The sequence below is a fragment of the Ranitomeya variabilis genome, chromosome 2 (assembly GCF_051348905.1).
Source record: "Ranitomeya variabilis isolate aRanVar5 chromosome 2, aRanVar5.hap1, whole genome shotgun sequence".
NCBI lineage: Eukaryota > Metazoa > Chordata > Amphibia > Anura > Dendrobatidae > Ranitomeya > Ranitomeya variabilis.
In genome coordinates, this window is record NC_135233.1 from 451,491,015 (window position 1) to 451,506,644 (window position 15,630).

Below are 15,630 nucleotides of genomic sequence, written 5' to 3' on the forward strand. Positions count from 1 at the left end.
ATGGAAGAACACAGGTACAGTTCTTGTTAAGGCCAGAAGTGGCAGGCCAAGAAAAACATCAGAAAGGCAGAGAAGAAGAATGGTGAGATCAGTCAAGGACAATCCTCAGACCACCTCCAGAGAGCTGCAGCATCAACTTGCTGCAGATGGTGTCACTGTGCATCGGTCAACTATACAATGCACTTTACACAAGGAGAAGCTGTATGGGAGAGTGATGCGAAAGAAGCCGTTTCTGCAAGCACGCCACAAACAGAGTCGGCTGAGGTATGCAAAAGCACATTTGGAGAAGCCAATTTCTTTCTGGAAGAAGGTCCTGTGGACTGATGAAACCAAGATTGAGTTGTTTGGTCATACAAAAAGAACAAGTTACACGGCACTCTTTTTTTATAAAAAAACTTGGCACTCAATAATGCTTGTAGAAAATAAAGTCATTTATTTTATATCTGGACAGACAGATCAGCGGTAGCTCGTTTCTTGCTAAACGTTTTCGGTCCTTTGTGGACCTTCGTCAGAGCAAGTTTATCTGGAGCGTAGGATCTGGACTTATAATCACATGTATGAGTATATTGGCAATATATGTGGAGGCTAATTTCTGAGGCAGTAATTGAGACCGTGACTGTGAGCAGAATAAGCTGCTTGGGCATGCAGTGTGCCCACACTGTATGCGTTCTGGAGGTGTCTGTAAAGATAAGTGATAAGTAAAGCGCTGCGGAATATGTTAACGCTATATAAAAAAAATAAAGATTATTATTATTATTAGGTGCAGTTTATATAGTATTTACTGGAGAGGTGCGGTGTATATAGTATACACTGGAGAGGTGCGGTGTATATAGTATATACTGGAGAGGTGCGGTGTATATAGTATATACTGGAGAGGTGCGGTGTATATAGTATATACTGGAGAGGTGCAGTGCATATAGTATATACTGGAGAGGAGCGGTGTATATAGTATACACTGGAGAGGTGCGGTGTATATAGTATATACTGGAGAGGTGTGGTGTATATAGTATATACTGGAGAGGTGCGGTGTATATAGTATATACTGGAGAAATGCGGTGTATATACTATATACTGGAGAGGTGCGGTGTATATAGTACATACTGGAGGGGTGCGGTATATATACTATGTACTGGAGAGGTGCAGTGTATATACTATACTGGAGAGGTGCGGTATATATCCTATATACTGGAGAGGTGCGGTGCATATAGTATATACTGGAGAGGTGCAGTGTATATAGTGTATACTGGAAAGGTGCGGTGTATATAGTATATACTGGAGAGGTGTGGTGTATATAGTATATACTGGAGAGGTGCGGTATATATAGTATATACTGGAGAGGTGCGGTATATATAGTATATACTGGAGAGGTGCGGTGTATGTAGTATACACTGGAGAGGTGCGGTGTATATAGTATATACTGGAGAGGTGCGGTGTATATAGTATATACTGGAGAGGTGCGGTGTATGTAGTATACACTGGAGAGGTGCGGTGTATATAGTATATACTGGAGAGGTGCGGTGTATATAGTATATACTGGAGAGGTGCGGTGTATGTAGTATACACTGGAGAGGTGCGGTGTATATAGTATATACTGGAGAGGTGCGGTGTATATAGTATATACTGGAGAGGTGCAGTGTATATAGTGTATACTGGAAAGGTGTGGTGTATATAGTATATACTGGAGAGGTGTGGTGTATATACTATATACTGGAGAGGTGCAGTGTATATAGTGTATACTGGAAAGGTGCGGTGTATATAGTATATACTGGAGAGGTGCAGTGTATATAGTGTATACTGGAGAGGTGTGGTGTATATAGTATATACTGGAGAGGTGCAGTATATATAGTATATACTGGAGAGGTGCGGTGTATATAGTATATACTGGAGAGGTGTGGTGTATATAGTATATACTGGAGAGGTGCGGTGTATATAGTATATACTGGAGAGGTGCAGTATATATAGTATATACTGGAGAGGTGCGGTGTATATAGTATATACTGGAGAGGTGTGGTGTATATAGTGTATACTGGAGAGGTGTGGTGTATATAGTATATACTGGAGAGGTGCAGTGCATATAGTATATACTGGAGAGGTGCGGTATATATACTATATACTGGAGAGGTGCGGTATATATACTATATACTGGAGAGGTGCAGTGCATATAGTATATACTGGAGAGGTGCGGTATATATACTATATACTGGAGAGGTGCGGTATATATACTATATACTGGAGAGGTGCGGCATATATACTATATACTGGAGAGGTGCGGCATATATACTATATACTGGAGAGGTGCTGTATATATAGCATATACTGGAGAGGTGCAGTGTATATAGTGTATACTGGAAAGGTGCGGTATATATAGTATATACTGGAGAGGTGCGGTGTATATAGTATATACTGGAGAGGTGCGGCATATATACTATATACTGGAGAGGTGCGGTGTATATACTATATACTGGAGAGGTGCGGTATATATACTATATACTGGAGAGGTGCGGTATATATACTATATACTGGAGAGGTGCTGTGTAAATGTAGAAGGCACAGGATGTGGCTACTGATGCATGCAGGGTGTGGGCACAATAAGTCGGTATATACAGCCTGAGCGGCGTGGCTCACAATATACGGAGAAGGACATTCTGAAAGTGACAGTAATAGTGACTCAGGATTCCAGTCTTACTAGTTTTCTATCACTCATATTAGAATTAATATGTGGGGTGACCCTCTGACCTCCCAAAACAGTCATCCAGACCCTACTGGGGTGAGATACTCAGCAAGGGCATACAGCAGCCTCACCCTCCGAGCATGCTGGCACACACCCTTCTACATAGATATATACAAGCACCAGCTCAAGGTCTCGCTGCACCTCAGAGGTCACATCTGCACACATATCACCCGGCTGCCTTACCTGGGGGTCCTGCACGCCCTCCTCTCCACCGATGACCCCTGCTGCAGTAGATGGGCGGCAGAGGCTTCTGTCCTGGCTCCGAGTTCAGTTACCTGCAGAGACTTCTGTCTGATCGCTCCAGGAAACTTCTTGCTGGGCTCAGATAGCAGTCCCTCTGCTGGATAAGGAATATATTGTCATTCATGTTCTCCGCCAGCAAGCTGCCACAAGCCTTGGAATATTGTCAAAGGAGAGCTAAATAAGGAGCAGAAGAGGAGGGAAGGAGAACAGAGAGATGGGAGGATAGGAGAGAATATAACCAACAGACAGGGGAGAGGAGAACAGGGGAGAATATAACTGGGGGACAGGGGAGAAGAGAAAAGGGGGACGGGGAGGAGGAAACACAGGGGGACGGGAAGATGAAAAACGGGGACAAGGGAGAAGAAAATAGAGACAGGGAGGAGAAGAAAGCGGGAACAGAGAAAAGAATAGGGGGAAAGGGGAGAAGAGAACATGGGGACGGGAAAGAGGAAAAATGGGAAAGGGGAGAACAAAAACGGGAAAAAGGGAGAAAAAAACTGGGATGGGAGGAGAAGAAAACAGGAATGGGAAAAAGTACAGGAGAGAAGAGAACAGTGATGGAGGAGAAAAGAACAGTGAGACGAGAGAGAAGAGAACGGTGATGAGAGAGAACAGAACAGGGGGACAAGAAAGAAGGGAACAGGTGGATGGGGAGAAGAAGACGGGGACAGGGGAGAAGAGGATGGGGGGCGAGGGAGAAGAGGACAGAGGGATGGAGGAGAAGATGACAGGGGGACAGGGAAGAAGAAGAACTGGGGGACGGAGCAAAAAAGAAAACAGGGAAGAGAACAGAGGGATGCTGGAGAAGAAAACAGAGTGTCGGAGGAGAAGAGAACAGGGTGACGGGGAAGAAGATGAACATAGGGATGGAGGAGAAGAGAACAGGGGATATGGAAAGAGGAGAACAGGGGGTATGGAGAGAGGAGAACAATGGGATGTGGAGAGAGGAGAACAGGGGGATATGCAGAGAGAACGGGGATATGAAGAGAGAACAGGGGGATATGGAGAGAGTAGAACAGGGGGATATGGAGAGAGGAGAACAGGGGGTTAGGGGAAGAGTATATGGGGCTGGGAAGACAGAAGGATAGAGGGACAGGAATACTGTGTGATGGAAATAGAATAAGAGGACAGGATAATATGGACGCAGGAGGATAGGGGGCAGGGGGATATAAAGACTTAAAGACAGGTGATAAGAGGACAAGAAACCAGAGGGATAGTGTTATTAACGTAACATACACTCACGTATAATGGAAAAAAGGAAGACCTACTGTGGCGCCTCAGGGTCCTGGTCGTAGCAGTGGTATTGCTTTCCTCTCGGGGAGAGTGATGCTACGTTTGGAGGCAAAGAAGGATAACTGCATCCAGGTATTACAAACATGCAACACATTTCACACTCCAGGCACCAGGGGGAGCTCCTGCTCCTATTTATTAGGTCACTCCCCACATTGGTAAAACTGGTCGCCTGTAGGGAAAGTTAGTCAGTTGCTGGCTGAGCTTAGCTCAGTTAGTTGGTCCCTGACAGGAGTAGGATCCTGTCAGTGAATGAAGGAGAAAGGACACGGAGCTGTGCATGCCCTCAGAGCTGCAGCTCCCAGAAAGAGACACACAGAAGGCAGCACTGTATTGCAGCAAGCATGAAGGAAGTTGTAGCAAAGGAGAGGATACCATAAGGGGACCAGCCCTACACAGGCTGCCTCCTGAGGCACAGAAGTCCGGTAGTCGGACGACCGAGGGAGTAAGGACCTTTATGCTTTGCTCCAGAGACCGGCAGGACAGCTAATTGCAAGCTACCTGTCCGCCCTACACCCAGGAGGCACGGTGGCAACCCTCGGAGGCCGGGGCATGCGAGAGTCCCTATAAACAGCCTCAAGCCACCAGTAATACGGGTTTGTCCTATCCTATATGGGGGACAGAGAGAAAGACATTACATCTGTGAGGACCTTATGTGAAGCCTTAGGCAGTAAGGAGTTACAACACTGCAGCGCAAGGAAAGGCTACTGATTTCCACCTGGACAAGGGGACTCTGGACTTGCCTCCAAACTGGCCAGACTCTGCCTGCCTTGTGATCTGGTGCCCTGGACTGTGGATGCTAAAGTCTTCAGTAAAGGTAAAGAGACTGCAACCTTGTGTCCTCGTTCTTCACTGCGCCATTCATCATTCACCATCTGCACACCGGGAGGCCCTGGGGATACACTTCACCTGTGGGAAGGTATACCATCTAGCTGCCTTAACATCACCCCAGCGGACCCCTTAAAGCAGCGTCGGTCACCCTGACCGAATACCACAGGTGCCGTCACAAACACAAGCGTTATCTCTTTAAAGACCTTTCCCTTTTACACAGACGTCCCAGGGCCACGGACTGGGTCAGCCACCGTGACATCCCCCTGTGAACCGCAGGACCCGGTACCGAGTACCCCACGGCCCCATGGGGGCGCTCCACTACTACGCACCTACACTTAACTGGCCCCTGTACAGACTAGAAAGACTCTAGCAGCACAACTCAACAATACCATGCAGCGCCCCAGAGTCCTGGTCGTTGCAGTACTGTGGCTCCGCCACTAAGGGGAGCTATGGTACGTCTGATGGCACTGAAGGAGTTCATCTGATCAGGTATCACAGACACCAATACATTTCACCACCGGGCCTCCAGGGGGAGCTAAGGGTTCTATTCATTAGGCCACTCCTCACACACTGGTAAAACTGGGGGTCAGGCAGGAAGTTAGACAGAAAGCTGACTGGGTTGGAACCAGGCAACACCTTGTGGCAGAAGGTGTTGCGGGAGAAGATTCGGTAGGGTCTCTGTCAGGGGTGGGATCCTGACAGAGACTTGGCAACTAGAGAGAAAGCAACGGGACCGTGCCTGCTCAGTATAGCGGCGGTGCCCAAGAAGGGATTGGAAACGAGATAGATTGTGCTGAGTGAGAAACGAGATCAAAGCGACAAGGAGAATACCAGTAGGGGTCGTGCTGTAAGACCGAGGCAACATTCTACTGAGGCGCACAACCGGCGGCCGGAACGCCGAGGGAGTATTACAATATTCAGCTTCAAGCAATACTCTAAACAGCGGCAGGACAGTCAGTCTAAGGCGGGCTGTCTCACTTAAATCACCTATGCAGTCTTGGGGGGCAACTTGTGGAGAGGGGCGACTCTAGGGTCCCGGAAGAGCTCCGAGCCTACCCGTCAAACGGGTGCCGTTCTAACCGCAACATCAGGGAGGAACGGAGAATTAGCAGAACATCATCTAATTGAGTTGTGAGGGAACTTAAGAAACGGACACAACAGTTGTGGGGACTTTCCGTAAGCACAGCAGGGAAGGACCGCAACACATAGCGCTAGAAGGAAGGCACAGATTTCCACCTGCCAAGAGAACTCTGGAGGTGCCATTGGACCGGCCGGACTTGCGCAGCCTGGCTATCTGGACTCCGGACTGAGGACCCAGAGATCTTCAGTAAAGAGGTAAAGAGACTGCAACCTGGTGTCCTCGTTATTTACTGCACTGCACCACTACAGCGTCACCACACCACCATCATCCATCCACATCTATTACTGTACGCCCCTCAGCAGGGTCACGGACCGGGTCTAGCCACCGTGACAACCCCAGAGCAGAGACTCACAGGCCCGGTACCGGGTACCCCTCGGCCCTGCGGCAGTGGGGGCGCTACAACTTGGCGTCACGAACAGGATCTACTTAAGCCTGAAGAATCAGGTCATGTGTGCCTTGGAACTGTGATTTATTATACTTGGAACTGTGATTTACTGTGCTTGGACTGTACTTTATTGCAAAGACTGTGCTGCGCCATTTGCCGCCAAAATCCGCCGCCATTACAGCGCTGAGGAGAGCGCAGGAGAAGAAGAGGGGCGTGGAGTGGGCGTAAACGAGCTGAAGAGCGCGAAGGACAATGGCCGCCCAGTCTAAATATTTCTGTGTCCTGAGGACGTGTCCGTCAACAGCCGAGGTCCGCCTCATGATCCTGTTTGGAGGGTGGAGACCATGGAGACGGGGCCGCCCACGGAAGAGACCACGGGAAGAAGACACTGGAGAAGAAGAGAAAATGGCGACATCGGGAGCACCGCATGGGAATGACCAGACTCGGCGAGAGGCTGTGCAGCCCGATGCAGCCCAGGATGCGCCATCACTGCGGGAGCTGACCCTTGCGGAGCCAACGATGGGCCTACCTCCCCGGCCGCCGTCCGAGGAGTGCGTGGCCGCAGCCGAGGCCCGGCGGATAGCCTACCGCTTGGAAGCCGATGCCCGTGTGATCGCTCGGCTGGGCCAGCCTACGGAAGTCCGCCTGTCTTCAGTGTCCCCTGCTTCCTCCATCCAGGCCGCGACAGAGTGTGAGCTGCGTGCATCGGGCCTGAGGATCCTGCCGGAGGCCGAACATCTGCGGCGCCTCATGGCAGCCTGGCGGAACAGACCTCAGCCTGCAGCCGAGGTTGATCTAACCAGTGTGGAAGAAACCCCACTGTCCCACTGGGGTGTGGTGGTCTCCTTTAACTCCCGACACGGAAAGGGAGTTATCCAAGAGATCGGGGAACCACTGCAGGTCTGCGTTGACCGTGAGGAAGTCGAGCCCTGTGGAGGAAGGTGTGACGCCGACCTGGAGCCTGGCGATGCCGTGACCTACACCCGGTGGAGGAGGGAAGCAGGTGGAACAGGCTGGATAGCTCGGGGTGTCCAGCGGTGCGTCGCCCTGCAGGCTGCTACTGGAACGCCGGAGGATGAGCCTTCTGTGGAGAAGGTGCCGGAGCCCGTCCCCGCGGAACCTCAGGAGGTCCGGGTCCACCGCGTGCCTCTGGGTCGCGCTCGCCCACAAGCTAGGAGGGCATCCCGGCGAGGGATCCTGTCGCTGCTGGAGCCAGGACCGGCCCTTGCCACACCAAGGCGACCCGTTGGCCGGGTGAGGCCTGGAAGAAGACCATCCCCTACACTACAAGACTAAGTAAGCAGAACTGCTTTAATAATTGTATATAGTTACTGTTTTACTGTTTTGCTGCTAAACCCGTTCAGGGTTAACTTTTAAAGGGATCCCTTTGTTGACCCGGGATCCCTATTGTTTTGTTTGTCCTTCTAAGTTTTGCACAAGTTTCCAGAACTGCCGCAATCATGAACAGTGCATGATACAAACTTTTTGTAAATAGTTTGCACCTTATTAAAGGTGCTCCCTACTGGTTTTACTTCAAAAAGGACTCTTTGTGAAGATACCACACTGGAACCTTTGCTGAGTATGGACTGGTAGCTTGAGAAGATATGCTACCTCATAGAGACTTGGTCCCCTCTTAAAGGGGATGTCCATTAGTTGCACTTAAAGAATGGTATTGCTTTGAGACTGAGAGATAGCAATAATGTCTTGATAAAGAGAAAGTGATGATAATGTTTGCATAAGAAAGTTATATGTATCCAACTAGTTAATTGTAAAGAAATGCTGATAATGTTCCCTGAAAGAAAGTGAAAGCTAGAAGAAGGATGCAGTGGGCCCGTAGGGGTAGACGTAGTGTCCAGCATACATGTCAGTAAGAAACTAATGAGACGGTTTAATGTTATATAGAAAATGTTTGATGATGTTGATAGACAACGAGGATAGAAGGTGAACCCTGAGTCCTCCTAGGAGCCATATAGAGATGGCTCAGTGCTCTTAAACTGAAAGTAATGTTATGTTCTATACTATGTATAGTAGTTGAAAAGACAGAAGGCTCGGGCTGAAAGGAGCGGTCCTGTAAGAAAGGAGAGGCAGTAGGTCTGGTGCCGTTAGGACAGGCGGTCCTGCAGATTTAAAGAAGGAGAATGTAAAAGTTAAATTGCCTTATAATGTGATTATAAGAAGGTCTTTAGCGGATTCAGAGTGTACGTCCTTAAAGGCAATGTTAAATTATTGTTCAAGAATTTGTACTAAGTAGAATACCCGGTTGGGTAAGAAAAGTTATTTATAGCATGTTGCTATTATATTTAACTATGTTTGCAACGTTCAAGTGTCCTCACCTCCCATAAAGGGAAGCTTTGTTCAAGTATGCTTATTGTTATTGCACTCAACAAAATTGTATGTCTTTTTGCTAACCTGTATTGTTGTTTTCTTCCCAGTCCCGGAGTACTGGATTTAACCAGGGGGGAGTGCAGCGCCCCAGAGTCCTGGTCGTTGCAGTACTGTGGCTCCGCCACTAAGGGGAGCTATGGTACGTCTGATGGCACTGAAGGAGTTCATCTGATCAGGTATCACAGACACCAATACATTTCACCACCGGGCCTCCAGGGGGAGCTAAGGGTTCTATTCATTAGGCCACTCCTCACACACTGGTAAAACTGGGGGTCAGGCAGGAAGTTAGACAGAAAGCTGACTGGGTTGGAACCAGGCAACACCTTGTGGCAGAAGGTGTTGCGGGAGAAGATTCGGTAGGGTCTCTGTCAGGGGTGGGATCCTGACAGAGACTTGGCAACTAGAGAGAAAGCAACGGGACCGTGCCTGCTCAGTATAGCGGTGGTGCCCAAGAAGGGATTGGAAGCGAGATAGATTGTGCTGAGTGAGAAACGAGATCAAAGCGACAAGGAGAATACCAGTAGGGGTCGTGCTGTAAGACCGAGGCAACATTCTACTGAGGCGCACAACCGGCGGCCGGAACGCCGAGGGAGTATTACAATATTCAGCTTCAAGCAATACTCTAAACAGCGGCAGGACAGTCAGTCTAAGGCGGGCTGTCTCACTTAAATCACCTATGCAGTCTTGGGGGGCAACTTGTGGAGAGGGGCGACTCTAGGGTCCCGGAAGAGCTCCGAGCCTACCCGTCAAACGGGTGCCGTTCTAACCGCAACATCAGGGAGGAACGGAGAATTAGCAGAACATCATCTAATTGAGTTGTGAGGGAACTTAAGAAACGGACACAACAGTTGTGGGGACTTTCCGTAAGCACAGCAGGGAAGGACCGCAACACATAGCGCTAGAAGGAAGGCACAGATTTCCACCTGCCAAGAGAACTCTGGAGGTGCCATTGGACCGGCCGGACTTGCGCAGCCTGGCTATCTGGACTCCGGACTGAGGACCCAGAGATCTTCAGTAAAGAGGTAAAGAGACTGCAACCTGGTGTCCTCGTTATTTACTGCACTGCACCACTACAGCGTCACCACACCACCATCATCCATCCACATCTATTACTGTACGCCCCTCAGCAGGGTCACGGACCGGGTCTAGCCACCGTGACAACCCCAGAGCAGAGACTCACAGGCCCGGTACCGGGTACCCCTCGGCCCTGCGGCAGTGGGGGCGCTACAACTATCTCTGACCTAACTCCCTAAAGGGCCATCAAAAGGTTTCTTGCATCTCCTGAGTAACCAGCAGGGAGGCCTGCCAACTAGAGGAGAGGTAGGCATGCAGAAAGATACGAAAACCCAGGGTGAGAAATTTAAAACACATTCATATAGGATAGAGAGGGAAAACTAAGGAGAGCCAAAAGAAAAAAGGAACAAGTATAACCTCCCAGAAACCTAAAGAGATGAAACAAAGAGGAACTGGGAAGGAAAACACACAGATTCACTGCAGGAATTCAACTTGTGTTTGCGATGAAAGGTAAACTCCTTAGCTGAAGGGCTAGAACTCCTAAATCCAAGTCCACCTAGAGGTATAGTCAGCAAGGAAGCAAAGTAAATGGTAAACATATAAAAACCTATCCAAAAAGTGATAGTGCAGACCAAAACAAGAATATGGTAATCATCTAGAGAGTGGCAAACCAATAAGTAGGAACAAAGACAATTGGAATTATCAGCATTTGGACAGGGAAGAAAAGGCAATAGCTTATCAGACAGTGGAACCGATCACACAGCAACAGGTCAGCAGATGAAATCCCAAAACCGAGCCATGACAGATAGGAGAACAGGGAAATAGAATCATAAGGGATAGAAGGATAAGTACAACAGAGGTTAGTAAAATAAAGAGAGAGAGGGGGCAATAGAAAAGGGACTAGGAGCACAGAAGTAAAGGGAGAATGGAGGACAGTAAAATGGGTAACAGGCATAAAGGATAGGGCACAGGTGGGTAAGGTGGCATGGGGATAGGAAAACTGAAAGACAGGAGGGTAAGCACAAGTAGCATAGGGGGACAAGAGAACAAGAGAAGGGGGATAAGAAACAGGCCAGGAAGACAGAGGTATAAGTGAAAAGAAGGACAGTGGGATGGGGACAGGAGGATAGACGGATAGAAGCAGAGTGAAATCACAGGACCGGAGGAAAGGATTCAGAAGGATAGGGAGACAGGATAAGAACAAGTGGCAGATGGGGCCAAGAGAACAAGAGGAGGGGAAGAGGCCAGGAAGACAGAAGTATAAGGAAAAAGAATGACAGTGGAATCGGGACAGGAGGATAGACAGACAGAAGCAGAGTAAAACCACAGGAATGGAGGAAAAGACTCAAGGATAGGTAGAAAGGAGGATAAGTACAAGTGGCATAGGCAGACAAGAAAAGAAGAGGAGGGAGAGAAGAAACAGGCCAGGAAGGCAAAAGTATGAGGGAAAAGAAGGACAGTGGGATCAGGATAGGAGGATAGGCGGATTGAAGCAAAGTAAAACCTCAGGACTGGAGGAAAGGACTCAGAAGGATAGGGAGACAGGAGGATAGTGGAACAAAAGCGGTAAGGATAAGAGAGACTGAAGGTCAGGAGGATGTAGGATCAAGGGAACCAATTCAAAGAGAGCATATCATATAATATCATCCATGATATTACTATATAAGAAAGGAGGTCATAGTATATAGCACAGGAGCTCACAATGTATGAAGTATATCTGACATTACTATATGAGGAGGAGGGATCATTGCTTGGGATATTAGATGGCATTGACATTAAAGAGGATAGAGAATACAATAAACTGAATGTATCCCTATAGATTTTGATGTTGCTGCAGTCAGGACATTAATGAGTTTTTCCTACATGATAAGAGATGATGGGTGACAACTACCCTCATTACCATGACCAGAAGGGTGGTTACCCAGCTCTCCACATACCCTGACTGGTGTATAAATGTGCCTCGTGTCAGTTTAAGGCCATGTTCACACTTTATGGGTTTTACCGCGGATCCGCGGCGATTTTGATGCTGCGAGTCCGCAGCAGTTTCCATAGCGTTTACATTAACATGTAAACCCTATGGAAACCGCAAACCGCAGTGCACATGCTGCGGGAAAAACCGCGCAGAGACGCAGCGGTTTACAACCCGCAGCATGTCACTTCTTTGTGCAGAATCGCTGCGATTCTGCACCCATAGGAATGCATTGATCCGCTTACTTCCCGCATGGGGCTGTGCCCACGATGTGGGAAGTAAGCGGATAATGTGCGGTTGCTACCCGGGGTGGAGGAGAGAAGACTCTCCTCCAGGCCCTGGGAAGCATAAATAGTGTAAAAAAAAAGAATTAAAATAAAAAATGATGCTATACTCACCTCTCAGCGCTGCACGCGGCCGTCCGGTCTCAGTTGCTGTGCAAGCAGGACCTGCGGTGACGTCTCGGTCACATGACCGAGACGTCACAAAGGTCCTTCTCGGCACAGCATCTTTGGAACCGGAGCGCCGCGTGCAGCGCCGAGGAGATCCGGACATCAGAGGGTGAGTATAACCATTTTTTATTATTTTTAACATTACTATTGATGCTGCATATTGCTGCATATGCAGCATCAATAGTATAGGAGTAATTCCGCAGCGGAAATCGCAAAACAAACCGCGATAAATCTGCAGGGATAACCGCAGCGGTTTTGCCCTGCAGATTTATCAATTCCGCTGCGGGAGAACCCGCAGAGGACGCCGCAAAGTGTGCACATAGCCTAATACTGTAGCTCTAGTATTTTATTTATGTGTAAGGAAGCTCAGAATGACCAGTGTATTAGACCAAACTCATAGCCCAATGATAAAGATTAGTGATGAGCGAGTATACTCGTTACTCGAGATATCCTGAGCACGCTCGGGTGTCCTCCGAGTATTTGTTAGTGTTCGGAGATTTAGTTTTCATCACTGCAGCTGAATGATTTACATCTGTTAGCCAGCATAAGCACATGTGGGGGTTGCCTGGTTGCTAGGGAATCCCCACATGTAATCAAGCTGGCTAGTAGCTGTAAATCATTCAGCTGCAGCGATGAAAACTAAATCTCCTAACACTAACAAATACTCGGAGATCACCCGAGCGTGCTCGGGAAAACCCAAGCAAGGAGTATACTCACTCATCTACTATATTATTGTCTAAGGGTCACTTCCGTCTTTCTGTCTGTCCTTCTGTCTTTCTTTCTGTCTGTCACGGATATTCATTGGTCGCGGCCTCTGTCTGTCATGGAAATCCAAGTCGCTGATTGGTCGTGGCAAAACGCCCACGACCATTGCCACAACCAATCAGTGACGGCCATAGTCAGGCGGCAAATTGGCCACTCTTTCCTCCCCGCAGTCAGTGTCCGCTCCATACTCCCCTCCAGTCATCCAGTCAGCCCTCGCAGCTATTAACCCTGTGTGACCAACTTTTTACTATTGATGCTGCGTATGCAGCATCAATAGTAAAAAAGATCTAATGTTACAAATAAGAATAATAATAAAAAAAAGGTTATTCTCACCCTCCGACGTCGCCCGCTGTCCTCGCCAGTGCAAGCGGCAGGTTCCGGTGCCAAGGATGCTATGCGAGAAGGACCTTCCATGACGTCATGGCCATGTGACCGCGACGTTATCACAGGGCCTGCGCTCATACCAGCCCTGGGACCGGAAGCTGCCGCGTGCACCGCACACAGGCGCCAGGACTTCAAGGGGCCTTCGGAGGGTGAGTATATGTTTATTTTTTATTTTAAGTCTTTTTTAACCACACATATAGTGCCCACATTGCTATATACTACGTGGGCTGTGTCACATTCTGCGTGGGCTCTGTTATATACTACATCTCTGTGCTATATACTAACGTGGCTATGTTATATACTGCGTGGCTGCTATACACTGCGTGGGCTGTGTTATATATTACGTGGCCAGTGTTATATACTGCGTGGGCTGTGCTATATACTGTGTGGCTGCTATGTACTGCCTGGGCTGTGCTATTTATTACGTGGCCAGTGTTATATACTGCGGGGGCTGTGCTATATACTGCGGGGGCTGTGCTATATACTGCGTGGCTGCTATATACTGCGTGGCCTGTGCTATATATTACGTGGCCAGTGTTATATACTACGTCGTCTGTGTTATATACTGCATGGCTGCTATATACTGCATGGGCTGTGTTATATACTGTTTGAGCTGTGTTATATACTGCATGGCCTCTGTTATATACTGCGTGGCCTGTATTAATGCAGCGGCTATTCTACAATATGTATGTATGTATGTATATAGCAGCCACATAGTATATAGCACAGGCCACGTAGTATTTGTCTGCTATATACTACATGGCTCCTATATACTACGTGGCCTGTGCTATATACTATGTGGCTGCTATATACATACATACATACAGTACATATTCTAGAATACCCAATGCGTTAGAATCGGGCCACCATCTAGTCACTAATAAGGATCTATAAGTAATGTCACATGGAAACAGATGGAGTCCATACAGCATTCCATTTGCCATTCCATGACTATAGACACTGGGCACATGATGCCACAAACATGAGCTCAGAGCTCTGGATTTTTATATTCTCGTATTGATTATTATTCTGCTTTCCAACCTAATGGATCAGGTGACATCATCATCCTTCTAAATGTTTAATGGGGCCATTATTGATGGTGTATCCATTGTGCAATGCATCTCGCCATAATGGAGTTTCCTTATTCACAAGTCTAAGTGCTTCCTCTTCGCTGTCTATTAACTGTTTTATGGGCTCAGTCTCTGGGTCCACATCTCATTCTACTGTGCAATGGATACAATGTATGTTTGTAAATGCTCGACGTAGCATTGCTGGGTTTGTCATGTTGTCATGTAAGAAAATTAACTAAACTTTTGCAACATTGTAAAAAAAACTCTCTTCTCAGCATGGATAGGAAGAAAAATCCCTAAATATATATATATAGGATTATATAACTCTGGAAAGGATAACTGTTGCATTGCAGGAGTGAATGGAGCACTGGGCTCAGGTTTGTTGAATAGATTGCAAGCTCCTGGGAGTGATATTTTACGTATGTCTATATAATAGAATTGTACAAGTCTGATCTGCAGAGCTATATACAACAGACTCATGCACACTACAGCGCTGGGACATATGACACCTATTTACCTAGGATCCCATTTCTGCAGTTTGTACATGGCTGCCGCGGAGCATACCAGGGCCGTATATAAATAGCAAGGAATTGTATAGGAATTATATATCTGCTGTGACCTCAGCAATCGGAGTCATTAGGTAATGTCAAAGAAAAAACAATCATAAGAAACCTCTGAAATGGCACTTATAAGGACATTTTAAATATGTAAATGTTATATTATCCATAGAAGCCATTATTATCCTACATCAGAAATGGGAATAAAACTCAACTTTTTCCATCCATCCGTATCAAGAAAGCTTAGAGTAATGAGCATTGAAATGATCCAGACCAGACATAAGGGCATGTGGACATAAATTAAATTTATGTAATAAAATAAATAAAAATTGGCATGTGCATATGTATTCACCCCTTTTGCTATGAAGTCCCTAAAAATTCTGGTGCAAGCAATTCCCTTCATAAGTCACATG

General features: G+C 47.5%; 1 protein-coding gene across 1 annotated transcript in view; it reads right to left on the minus strand.

Annotated features, from left to right (window-relative positions):
* The window catches only part of LOC143806577 (AMP deaminase 3-like), a 46,659-nt gene extending 43,612 nt beyond the window's left edge, over positions 1 to 3,047 (minus strand). The window contains exon 1 of the mRNA XM_077287268.1: positions 2,915 to 3,047. The gene's annotated coding sequence lies outside the window, so the exon portion shown is untranslated. The remainder of the gene's footprint in view (positions 1 to 2,914) is intronic.
* Positions 3,048 to 15,630: the final 12,583 nt, after the last annotated feature.